Source organism: Ursus arctos, unplaced genomic scaffold (genome assembly GCF_023065955.2).
Source record: "Ursus arctos isolate Adak ecotype North America unplaced genomic scaffold, UrsArc2.0 scaffold_8, whole genome shotgun sequence".
In the NCBI taxonomy this organism is placed as follows: Eukaryota; Metazoa; Chordata; class Mammalia; order Carnivora; family Ursidae; genus Ursus; species Ursus arctos.
The window spans coordinates 32,966,826-32,979,921 of record NW_026623100.1 but is presented as its reverse complement, the minus strand read 5'-3'; the positions used below and the strand labels follow the sequence as shown (position 1 = coordinate 32,979,921).

At 37.3% G+C, this 13,096-nt stretch overlaps 1 long non-coding RNA gene across 1 annotated transcript in view; it reads left to right on the top strand.

The window, feature by feature from the left end:
* Window positions 1-13,096, top strand: part of LOC113244786 (uncharacterized) — a 613,758-nt gene that overhangs the window by 117,033 nt on the left and 483,629 nt on the right. Inside the window, exon 4 of the long non-coding RNA XR_003312516.4 lies at window positions 5,676-5,754. This is a non-coding gene — a long non-coding RNA (uncharacterized LOC113244786). The remainder of the gene's footprint in view (window positions 1-5,675; window positions 5,755-13,096) is intronic.

Genomic DNA, 13,096 nt, shown 5'->3' with positions numbered 1-13,096 from the left:
GGTTTGTTTTCAGTTTGTCTTCTTGCCAGATCCCCTCCCCTTTTGGGATGAGTTTTCTTTCAAAGAGCTCTACAGTATGTAAGACACCTAAATTTAGCAAGTTCAAATCTTTGGCAAATTAAAATACCAGTTTAGGTGCAGATGAGATGCTGTGATAAACACAAGCTACCTAATTTAACCCTTCCAGCAAAAATACCTCCCCTAGGAGACAAAAGAAAAAAATAAGACCCTGAGAGTTTAAATAATTTGTCAGCTTTATATACAGTGGACTTGAGATTCAAATCTAGGTCTGAGGTCTTGGTTCAAATCAAGTCTGGCCTCTTTCCGTTTATAACAAACTGCCCCTCTATTAAGAGCCCACTGCAAAAAGAGAAAAGAATTTATAATTTCACGAGAAGTTCATGTATAAAATATACTGATTTGAAATTTAAGTACATTGAAAAATATTTTAATAGAATACATATTTAAGAATAACTAACAAATCTCAAACAGTGGATTAGTGCATAATTAAAAATTGTTATTTTCAAAGTAGCTGCTTTTTTGAATTGGGATTTCATGTTTCCAACCAGTTTGGTGTACACATGCTAAATCAGATCTCAGAAATTGGTATTAGGTGATGTTCAGAATGACCACAGCTAAGTCACTCCTTAGACCTAGCTAGGAGTTACCAAGGAGTTATTCACGGTGCCTGGGTTGAACACGTTGCTTTTACATTGTTCAAATAACTTAAGATGTTAAATCCTTTGGAACTGCCATACTGTTATTGCAGAGATTTGTATAGGGTCAGCATTGTGGCTATAACTAAATCAGGAACACAATTGCTTTTGTAAAGCAATGATGAAGACTAGAAGATAATAGACAGTCAGCAAAATCACAGTGCCACTCCACGTTCCCACCAGGGGCCTGTGTTTTGAATATTTCAAGATAACAGTACCCAATACTTTGTAGACTTTGCTTTAAGTATGCTTTTCCCCTGGAGTTAAGATCAGGGAAAATCCCACAGGATATTATAACTAGTATTTTTAAAAATATGGACACAGGGTTGAAATTCCTTTGCTAGAAACAACAGGAAACCTCTCTCTTTCTCTCAAAAATCCATTCTTCACCTTTTATCCTCCAATTAAGCAAGCTTTAGTTATTTCACATAAAAATGATCTGCAAAATTTGAAATTCGGCTGGGAAGATGTAGTTCATAGAGGGCAGATAATTTGTTGTATCCTTTTCACCAGGATATATTAAGACTGGTCATATCATCCATTATCTTGTTCTCTTTGTTTTCATCACGTAGGCAACAAATATATTTTCCAGTAGTTTTTGGTTTGAATACTTTTGGATGCTTTGAAAAATAATGCAACACCCCACACAAAAGTTCTCACCATGCCATTGGTACTTAAGGTGTATACGTTTTAAATTATAAATCATGTAGCACTGCACCATTATCTAACATGGGTATTGCAGAGCTAAGTGGTAGAAGTGAAATATTTCTGCTTAATCAAATCTTCTTTAGTAAATGATATTACCTTAGGCCACGCCTTTGGTGTGAAACCCTTTTTTTTTTTTTTAAGATTTTATTTATTTATTTGACAGAGATAGAGACAGCCAGCAAGAGAGGGAACACAAGCAGGGGGAGTGGGAGAGGAAGAAGCAGGCTCATAACGGAGGAGCCTGATGTGGGGCTCGATCCCATAACGCCGGGATCACGCCCTGAGCCGAAGGCAGACACCCAGCCGCTGTGCCACCCAGGCGCCCCATGGTGTGAAACCCTTTTATTTGACGTGAGGACAAAAGAACTTCTCCTTGCAAGCCTACCAGTGCTGGGTTTTCTGCCCTGGCAAACAAGGTCTAAAACTGAATATCCAGAAATCAAACTGCAGTTCCACCATTCCTGATGTCCTCCCAGGTGAGCTCCTGGGCTTCATGCTCATGCTTCTAAAGCAAGCAAACTTTAAGCTAATTACGTGCTAGTGTATTCTCCCTTGCTGAATTTTGGCAGGTTGCTTCTGTAAATTATGAAAAATAAATGTGAAATATGCAGATGTCTTTTGTTTGAAGCAGATGTTTGGTCCGTCTTGCCAGAATCCAATCAGCTGTTCCCCTGGGGCCCTTCTCTCCACAACATTATCCCAGAGCAGCTTAGAAACATGAAGGGGTGATCAGAATAGCACTTCACAGGCCTTGGAGGAAGCTTCTGGACTTAGAGGTCTTTGTTAAGGAGAATTAAAAATGGAAATATTCCAACCCACAGGATTGAAACAATCAGATTGTTCCTGGTAAAAGAAACTGGATACAGAACACTTTTCTCTGGTGATGTTAAATAGAATTGGGAGAAGGGTGGGTTCATTGTTGCCATGATATTCTCGGGGGCCTACCTTTCATTCCACCATCTTGATGATTTATGGCAATACTTTGGGCTATTACAGTCACAAAATTGCTGCCAGTGCTGCTCACACCATGGTCCAGTGTCTCCTCACACAGAAATCTCACTTTAGACAATAGATTCTTGGATATTTGACCGTTTGACGATTATGTGATTAATTGATAAAGTTTAGTCAACAATACGGAACAGTTCAACCCAGAATAATTCAATGATGATGCAAACTGCCTGCCACACCATTCACCTCAAGACCTCTGATTCATGGACACCCAACTAATGCGGTGAAACTGTTGACCGACCTAAACAATACAGAATAATTCAGTACATCATTTATTGATATATAGCTAGATGACAGGAAAATAAAATGTTTAGGACCACATATTCCATTTTGAAGATGAAATCCTTTTACTCGCTGATTCAGTGAATCTATCCTACTGGGCTCTAATTTTACTGTGAAATCTGGGTAAAGAAGACTTAGTAACAGTAAAATATTTGCTTTTATATATATAGTTATATATATATATATATATATAAAATTTTTTATTAATAATTCTGTAGGCAACATTAGTAAAGGTTTTGCATTGTCACAGCTATCCATTAGCTTTTGCTCTCATGCAGTCTATTAAGTAAAAAAAATAGAAAGTGGCTCCATAGAGAGAAAAACTGTGGAGCTGGTCAATGTTGAGATTGGATATAGTAAGTATCTTAAATGGCCACTGGGATCCAGAAGTAAGAGATATGCATTAATTCCAGGCCCTGCTGACCGCTGATAACTTTGGACAAGTTACTAACAACCCCTAGCCTCACTTTCCTCATTTATGATAACATCTACCACCGAGAACTTGTTTAATGAGACAGTGTAAGTCAAGTACTTAAACACACCGTGTCTGTGTCTGACACATAGCAAATGCTCAATAATGAAGAGCTAATGCTGTAATTTCCCTATTCACTTTCTATTACTCCTCAATAAGGGTTTATTTTATGTATGCACACATGTACGTATTTACATATTTATTTATTTTTACTAATGCACATCCTTTGTAGCACAGTTGAACATATTGCTGCTGCTTCTCTTCGCAGCAGAAGCAAGGATCCCTTTGCCAACATGTTCTGCTCCACTATAGATATCTTACAGAAAGCTGTATGATGCTTGCAATACCCCTTACTTTTCTTACTGAGACTAATAAACTTCTTTAACTTTCTTTCATAAGTCCCATTTCTAACACTCTCTTTTTCTGAATCCACTTCAGAATTCCAAGTTCTTCTTCAAGTTTCGTAGTCTTCTAAAGGTCTGATTTATATGAGTATAATGAAAGACTTTATACCTAGCTAATATTTATTGGGCACCAACTATGAAGCAGCACCCAAACTATTGATTATGAATAAATCAGACATCCTCTTGGATGGAGTAGTTACCCATAACCAGGAAATACCTCACAGCCTCTATACCTGAGCCACTGTTCATGATTTCCAGAATCATGTACTGTGCCTTGTGTTAGCTACCACATTATAGAGTAGATACGCATTTTATTTCTGTACTTCTGGAATTTTTGTGCTTTCCAAAAACATTTTATCATGTGTATAAGAGCAGTACAACTGATTAAAAAGTAAAAAATTTGATCAAATGGTAGATTATTATTTTCTTTCTGACATCAAGTAAACTTATGTTACTCTGGCAACATATAGATATGCCCTTACTGTGCTTTTATTTTACAAAGCGCTTTGCTATCTGTACTGGAAAAATCTATGTTCTGAATCTATTTATCAAGCCACCTAAAAGAATGGGATATGAGGAAAAAACAAAATAAAAAAGAAATAAAAGAGATATGGTATCTTAGGACTGTTAATATTAAATCGATGATATAAAATCTACAGACTGAAAATAATAATAATTTATGTTGTTAAAAATAGTATTTTCACACAGTTCAATAAAAATGGATGAGTAATAGTGCTCATCTTATTCTGTCATTTGGGGATTAAATGAGATAAATATGCAAGAATTTTATAAACCCAGGGAAGTATGCAAGTATTAGGTAACATATTGCCAACTCTACAAAGCACATAGGCAGGTTTTCTTATTCCTCTTTAACATAAAAGAAACTGAATCTCAGGCAAATCAAACAACTTATCTAAGCCTGTAGAGATAATAAACCTTAGGGCTTAAATGTGAGTCTAGGTCTTCTGACTCTCAATTGAACCTTTTCTCACTATATCTCTCTAACTCTTAAATGATTTATGAATAATTAATATGTAACAATAAGACCATATTAACGAAATATAGACCTGATACATAAGTGTTTGAAAAATATAAAGAAAACAAGCATAATCAGAAAGGCTTCCCATGAGAGGCAATAGGTTTTGAAGGAGACAGAGCTGGATTAATCTATATATTGTATATACTGTATGTATTGTATAACCTTCCAAACTCCTCTCTTTGCTTCTGGCTTCCTTTCTAGTTTAGGTATATAATTCAAAATGATTTTTCCAACTTTGGAAGTATTTGACCTATACCTTCTAGTATTCATTGTCCCACAAAACCAGTTTTCATGAGGAGGTGTGCCCTGCCCAGGGCCAATCTCATGTGAAACAGAGGTGGGGGCAAACCAGAGAGCAGGTGTGACAGCGTTTCTCATCCACCATACATGGAGGCCATTCCAGCTAGTGACCCAGGGGTAAAAGATACTATGAACCATGACCAACCCCTTGAGAAAGTCAAAGCTCAATTTCTTGGCCACTTTTTTAGTTGGATTTTTTCTTGGAAAAAATAGGAAGTTCTAAAAAAGACTGATCATGTCAACAACAATAATAATATAATAATTCTTTATAGACCTACATCCAGAGTTAAACAGAATATATTTTAAAGATATCACTAAAGCATTTATCTAGCTTTAACTGCCTCATCAAAGAATATTATTTTTTAAAAAGAAGCCTCATAAAGATGTATGAATATATAGACCTGTGATTATTCAAAAAAAATTGTACAAATCAAAATAAATTTGCTGGAGCAATTTAAAATAATTAACCTTTGACAAACCTCCCTCTCTGGTAATGGAATAGTAACTATATGAATAAAAGATAAGTCGTGACATTCAATGAATTACAATATTCATCCCATAAATTACTTGATATAATAGCTCTATGGTCTACATTTTTATAACACTAAAATGTCCCAAACACTAAAGAACCCATTCATTTCCAGTGTGTGGTTTGCAGATGGGTTAGGTAATTTCTTTTGCCTTCTTCGGATATCCCTTAATTAAGTCTTTACTATTATTTTCCCCCCAAATACTCCTTGTTTCAGCCTGTCAACCATTTCTGCAGTACAGACACCTGGAAAAACTGAGGCTCGTGCTCACCACCCAAGCAGCTCTGGAAAATGAGTGAGTGTGAACCTGATTTTTGTGCTGGGTGGCATGGTTAAGGGCTGGCATTGCCATATGGCTGATTGTCACATTTAAGGATCTGGTGGTCCAGTCTCTTGTACAGACGATGGACCCTTTGGGCAAGGTGCTGCTCCTCTCCTAATTGTCTCCATATCCGGTAGTCTGTCCTTCCAGGTAAACTGAAGCCATTTATGGCCACATAAAGATAATTAGAGACTGTAGCACGAAATATCAGTGCTTAGTAATGATAACTAGGAGGTGTTCATTGGCATATACAAGCCTCAGGATGGCAGAATGGCTGCAAAATGCCCAACATTTTTGGTCTAAAATGTGTTGCTATTTTAAACAAAGAATGGAAACCTATGGCAATAGGTTATCTCCTGAGAAATGGATGCTTATCTGGCTACCTGTTTTACCCATTAAGCATAAGATTTGCTAGTCATCTAGGGGTAACCAACTGGTTTTCTTGAACACTTCTAAGTCATTTGCTGGGGTAAGGTGAACAAAATGAACCAATGAAGGTAGCACTGGTTTCCAATTCAACATGAATACCTCCTTGGTGTCTTTCTATTGCATTTTACATCACAGTAGAATCTGTCTACACTAACACATTGTTTAAGATTTCTTTATCCTTGATCTCTTAATCATGGTCTGGATTCAGTTATACCATAATAAAAATAGACACCATTTATTGAACCCTTATTCTGTATCAGGTACTGGGCCAAGTCCTACAAATGTATTTTTTTATTCAGTTCTTCCCACAACTCATAAGGTAGGTTCTGGTTTTATTCCCATTTTGCATAAGAAAACTGAGGCTTAGAGTTCTCTGTAATTTGCCTAATTTAACATTACGCATTTAACTATTACACTGTACTTCTCCAGACAAAGCACGCTGTCTGGCTACCCAAAATCAGAACTCCTTCACAGAGAGAGTTATCTTTGTTTCTTGACACGAATGTTAGCAAGCCAGAGTTGCAGCTGTAGGTGATAGCAGGTACAACATAGAACTAGAGCTCATTTGGCTCTTTTTTATCCCAAAGTCACAGAAGCAAGTTGATGAGGTTCCTGCTAATTCCAGGCCTCTGAGTCGGTGCTGATGCTACAGAACCATTCCTGAACAAATGGTACAGAGTGCCCATTGCTGTGGTGTCTTTTGGGCAAGATATTGATTTGAGCCAAAAATGCCTTCTGTTTCTCTGTCCTTTTTGTGAAAGGTCAGATGTATAAAAATAAAGGATGTATGGAAAAGAAAACAGGTCACCGATTTGCAGCCAAAACATTTCCTTCTTTGTTGGCAGGCTTAATAGAATCGTGTCTATGTAGGCGGACATACTTTTTTTTTTTTCCTATTAAAAAAAGTCCAGAGTGATTTTTTTTTTTTTTCCTGGTCTCTTTTGGATTCTTTTTTTTTATCTCCTTCTTCAGAGGCCACTGTTTCTGAGCCAGGAAATTAGGACTCATTGAATGATCAGGAATACATAGATGAAGATGGAGGACATAGAAATCTGGTGAAGGGACCACCTATTAATCTATCAGTTATAAATTATTTTTATGGGTCATCTATTAACATTCCATGGACATAGTTCTGCAGTTCCCTGGAGGGAACTCTCCTTTTGCCCCATCATTTCCTCTTTACCAGTGGAAAAGTTGGAGTTCAGAGAAGTTAAGAATTTTGCCTAGCTTTGCATAGCAAGTTGACTCTTCTGTCTCTTATTGCAGCATTCATTCAACACGTATTATGAAACATTTACTATGTGCCAGGAACTGAGTAAATTAAATTTGCTATGTACCTCAAACTTAGATTTTAGGAAAGAAAAAATATGTATCTTAAAACCACAAAGGAATGTTCTGTTTCCTTTTTCATCTGTTATGCATTTGTCCTTTCTCTAGTTTCTTACGTTTAATGTTTCCTTATTAGTAATCTACAGAACACTGTACAGTCTAGGGTAGAAAGAAGATTTTAGGCTGCAATGACTTAAAAAAAAAATAACTGTTTAGCACAAAGATCCTCATGCTTTTTTTTTTTTTTAAGAAGGTTGAGTGGTGCCCAAAGTAAAATTCCCACTGAACTGAATTTCCTTAGTTTTAGTATGACCCAAAGTAAGAAATACATTGTAACTCAGCATATGTGTGTACCTGGGTATACATATAAATAGACAGTTGATCCTTGAGCAACATAGGTTTGAATTGTACAGGTCCACTTATAAACAGATTTTTACAGTACAGTATAGTATGTGTATTTTCTCTTATGATTTTCTTAACATTTTCTTTTCTCCAGCTTACTTTAAGAATGTAGTATATAATACATGTATCATACAAAATTTGTGTTAATTGCCTATTTATGTTATTGATAAGGCTTCCAGTCAATAGTAGGCTATTAGTAGTTAAGTTTTAGGGGAATCAAAAGTTATACTCAGATTTTCAACCACATGCAAGGGCCGGCACCCCTAAAACCTGCATTGTTCAAGGGTCAGCTGTAATAGAAACATGAAAAGTTTCATGAAATAATACTCTTGTAGGATATAATAAAAATAACATATTTTACATCAAATGTGACCTTACTGTTATTTAAACACTACAAGATGTGTTACACAGCCTATTCTACTTCATTTTTTTTTTAAAGCTAAACAAAGTTCAATAAATTAACCAAAGGAATTTGGGCAAATGTTTCAATTCTCTATTTAATTTTGCTTGTAAAAATATCAAAAGGTCAGATGGCCAGTGAATTTTGTCTGGTTCAGCCCTTGATCATAGGTGGAGTCATTTGCCATTCAACTACTAAGGGTACAATGGGAAATCTGCCCCCAATTTCTCTTTAGCCTTTAGATTTCCTGAAATCTAATCATGTGAGCTACCTAAAGCCATGTCTCAACCTCTCTGAACTTTCATCACACATGTTAAATGAGGGGGGGTAGGTCTATGTGACTCTCATGATCTTTTCCAGCTTCAAAGGTCTGTGATTGCATGGTATTTTTTCTTTGAAACCTGGGTACCTGTGAAAATAAAGTTGCCTCAAATGTATTCTATGCATAAACTAAGAATTTCTAGAACCACAAATGTATTCCATTTGAAGTTTCTCTAAAATGTTGACAGATGTGAAAGGGAACATTATCAAATGCTTAGTTTTACATTTGCATTCAGATCTGCTGTTTCATTGGGGGCATTTTTATAAAATAAAAATACTACTGCTGTTCTTAGAATTCTCCTGGTTCTGCAATGGATTTAATTATCTAACGCTCTGTCTACTTACGTGTATTTTGGTTTTTGAGAGGTTTAGCTGTTGCAGGGTTTAGGGGATCCCAGGGAGAGAGAGGTTTGGTGTTTCATTGTCATGCTGTTATGCCTGTAGTGCCTCTGGTTGCGTCAGGGAATCCCCGTGACAGTAGTGCCCACACCAGTGCCTGTTCTGCAGTCCTCAGGGGCACAGTGGTGGCATTCCAGCTAAGTTTAGTAAAAGTAATCTGGGTAACAGCCTGAAGTGATACTACCTTTATTGCTTCTGTAGCTCACTGGCCAAAAAGGTGAATTGTTTTTATATTTTCTCCATATGTGGCTGTGTGAACATTTGAATCCTTAGATTATTAGTAAAACACACAAATCAACTGAGCTAGTTCATGTGAATCTGGTATAGAGAGTTTGGCAATCACTGAAAGCTTAGGAAATCTTTATCCTTTCCGTCCTAAATCAACTGAATCAAAGTTTTTGTCAATTTGATTTTATATAGAACAGAGCCAATGTATTCATTTACAGTGAAAAATATGATGCCATGTGTCCTGGAATATTTACCTGAGCACAACTTGTGTGTAGTCACACCACTGACAGCCCACACCGGAAGCCAAATATAACCAGCAGGTTGTGAGGTGATCCTGTAATTCCAGCAAGGAGCGTCGGTTACTTAAGTGGAATATTTCATTCCATATGGCCAAGACAGTCCATGTGTCTGTCTTAATAAAAAAAAAAAAAAAAAAAGGAATTGGAATGTCCCTAGACTGTCGGCTAAGCCTCCTTTTCCTCTAGACAGCAATTAGATGCTGGGAAGAATATCATCTACCCTTCAGTGCTGCTGTGAATGATAGAGATAACACGCACCTAGCACAGTGTCTGCTGCCTTATAAAAATGCTTCTAAAATGAAGGTTATTTTAACCTCTGTGACAGGGCTTTTGTGTCCCACCAAGTACTCTTCTTCACTTCTCAATGATATTTTCTTTCTTTCCTCTATTGTGCAAGTGATAAAAATAATTGTAGATATTTATAATATTCAGAAAAGCACCCAAAAAAGACAAAATAATAAGTATAATCTATGCAGACAAAAAAACCTCTCAATAATATTTTGGTATATAATTTTCCCTTAAACGTGGCCCCATTTGAAATGCCATTCTCTAAGATGGAATGACAGCACTTATTTGATGCCAGTAAAAATGACACTATATTCACCCTTTGTATGGGATCTGACGTAGTTCATCTGACCCACATAAAAGTTTTTTGTAATTCAATTCTACCTTCTCTGTCTCTGGCCAAGAAAAAGAAAAATGAGAAATAAAATTTCTGGATTGATTCTTCAAATCACACTAAGCCAAGTAGGTAAGTAACAGACTAGAAATAACTTGTAGGGAAAAAAAATCTGTTATTATTATTTGCAGCATAATTCCTGGTAGCCTGAATTTCAGACCTGTAGACCTAGGGTAAAGGTGGGGAAGGAGTTGGGGGAGGGCAGAAATAGGTGGAGAATGGAAAAGAGGGCAAGGGAGGTGTTTAGCTTTCATTTGCAAGCGTGATACCCGCTGCTTTGTTTATGGATTTGATGCTATTCATACAGTCTTTGCAATATTAATTTTTAATTTATGATGCTCATTAGGAGACACTTAAAACAGAACAATTATCATTTATCTTGATATATTATTTACTAGGACTGACTGTCATGGTTAGGGGCCCATGATTAGTGAGAGGGGCATCGAGAAGAGCTTCTAAAAGGTGCTGGGGTAAAAGGATAGGAGCTTAGGAAGCAGTTGTCAAAACCCAGGGCCCAAAGTTCTGATGTCAAAGCGAAAGCCACACAATCCCTAATCAAGACTCAGGAGGCCCCCTCCAAGACAAGCCTGGAACAGTACTTAATGAAACTGCAGGATTATATTAATGAGACTCTCTGTTAGGCCACCAGCTCATCAATTATTCATCCAGCTGCGTTCCTGATACTTTGCTGTCTTCCTCCTCTTTTTGCGTTGGTGTGATTACTTTTTTTAACCCTCAATTTCCTTACCTGGAGTGTAAACAAAGCCTTCTATTCTATAGTTTCCTTTCCTTCTGCTTAAACAGCATCTCTTTTCAGTCCTCATCCAGGATATCACACATGATGATGGAAGTCTACTAGAGGGAAGCCTAACTTCTGAGGCTCAGGGAATTAGGGCACCCCTGACTTCGTGCTTCCCTAATACTCTGGGCCTATCTTTGACAGTTCTTTGACAGTGTGCTTATCTACTGCATTATAATCATCTGTTTGTGTGTGACTCTCCCCCACAAGACTGTGAATTCCTAGAGAACAGCGCTTAAGTTGTATTTAGTTTTGTATTTTCAACTCCCAACATAATGCCTGACACATGACATTGAATGAATGAGTGAGTGATTGAGTGAATGAATGAATGAATGAATGAATGAATTATGGGTACTTGATCCATGTCTAATATTCACCCCTGTCTATTTATAATCAAGCAGGATGTGAGGTGGAGGCCTGAGTACTACCTGCGTGTTTCACAGGAAAAGAAACAAAACAAAACTTTGCATTTACAGTATGGATCATGTAGGTGAAGATGTGTCTGTGGGTTTAAAGGCAAAGTGCCCAAGTCTCTTTGGTACCCAGTTCTACATATGCTTATTAATTTCTTTTAGAAATTACTTATTAAAATGAGATGTAATTTTAGGAAGAAATGTTTTACTAGGACTGACTGTCATGGTCTAGATGGCCAGATGATTGTGAGGACGATTTCAGTGAGCTTTCACACTAGGCACCCATGAGGTTGGAATGGGCTTTGGAGCAGGACAGAGGCCAAGGACTGGGACCTACACCAAGAGTCTGTTATTTGTTTCACTCACTCGAAGTCAACAAAAAACCAAGGAAGCCAGTTTCTATTCCTTAGGACGGAATGCTGGAGAGGGTGTTACACAGACCAAAGTCGTTACCTCATACAGTAAGGACTAGAAGTACTTCCCTTTTGTCCTGGACAGGAGGATGGTGGACAGTAGAGGTGATATTACCTGAAAGGCAGGTTGACAAATTAAGGGAAAGGCAGAGATGGGTATGAGGAAATGTTTGGATATTTTACCCCAACCAGCTATAATATTTAAATACCCAGCTCAGCTTGCATGTAAGATCATGCCTCACTGCCTCAGCCACACTGTCGGCAATGTGTCTGCACTCTGCCACCAAATAAACCTCCCCAAGTGCCATGCTACTGCTCCCCCAAGAATCTGCAATGGCCTTCCGATGCCAAAAACAAAACAAAACAAAAACAACAACCAGAAAAACCAACCAACAAACCAAACAAACAAACAAACCCCCCCACCAAATACTAGAAAAAAGAGCAATGACCTAAATTCTCTGAAAGAATAAAAAGAAATAAGACATGCTTATAAATCCTCAGCTTTCTCAAGGTAGATAGATTGCAAAGCCAAAGACAAGTAGTGATTTTGACTAAATGGATTCTAATCTGTTACATCTCAGCTAGTCACTATTCTACAGAGTCATATTTAGAGAAATATTGTCTGGAAGTTCCTCCATAGATTTCTAAATTGGGTCTTCTTTTCAGTATGCCAGGCTGAGAATGGGTTATAGGTTTGCTTGAGCATTGTTCTTTCTCCTTGAGGCACCTGGGTGGGCTTGATCTGCTGGGGTCCTCAGACTTGTTTCCCTGGACTAAGAGAGACCTTACTCATTTGTCCTTAATTTATGGATTTGAAGATGTACATCTTTTTCCTCATTTAACATTTCTGAAATACAAATTTTTTTCGTTATCAGTATTTTGCAATTGCTTTTGGCCAGGTGGCAGTGATGAGGTAGTTGTCATAGCCTGCACATAGCTTGACTAAACCTGGTTGCGGCTGTTCATATTGTCCTAACTTCAATTGAGCGATGTACATCATTGTCCTGCTTACACTGGATTGAGTTTCCCTTAAAGTGTCTTCATTAAAACACGTTATGATTCAACATTGAAACAAAAAAGTTATTATGTGCACAGAAAGACGTGGCAACAGAGATGTGGATGCAAATGTGATATTGTTGAAGTAAAATATGTCATAGGAGGGATGAACAAAAATGCTTCATGAGTCTGAGAAAAGGAAGATGCC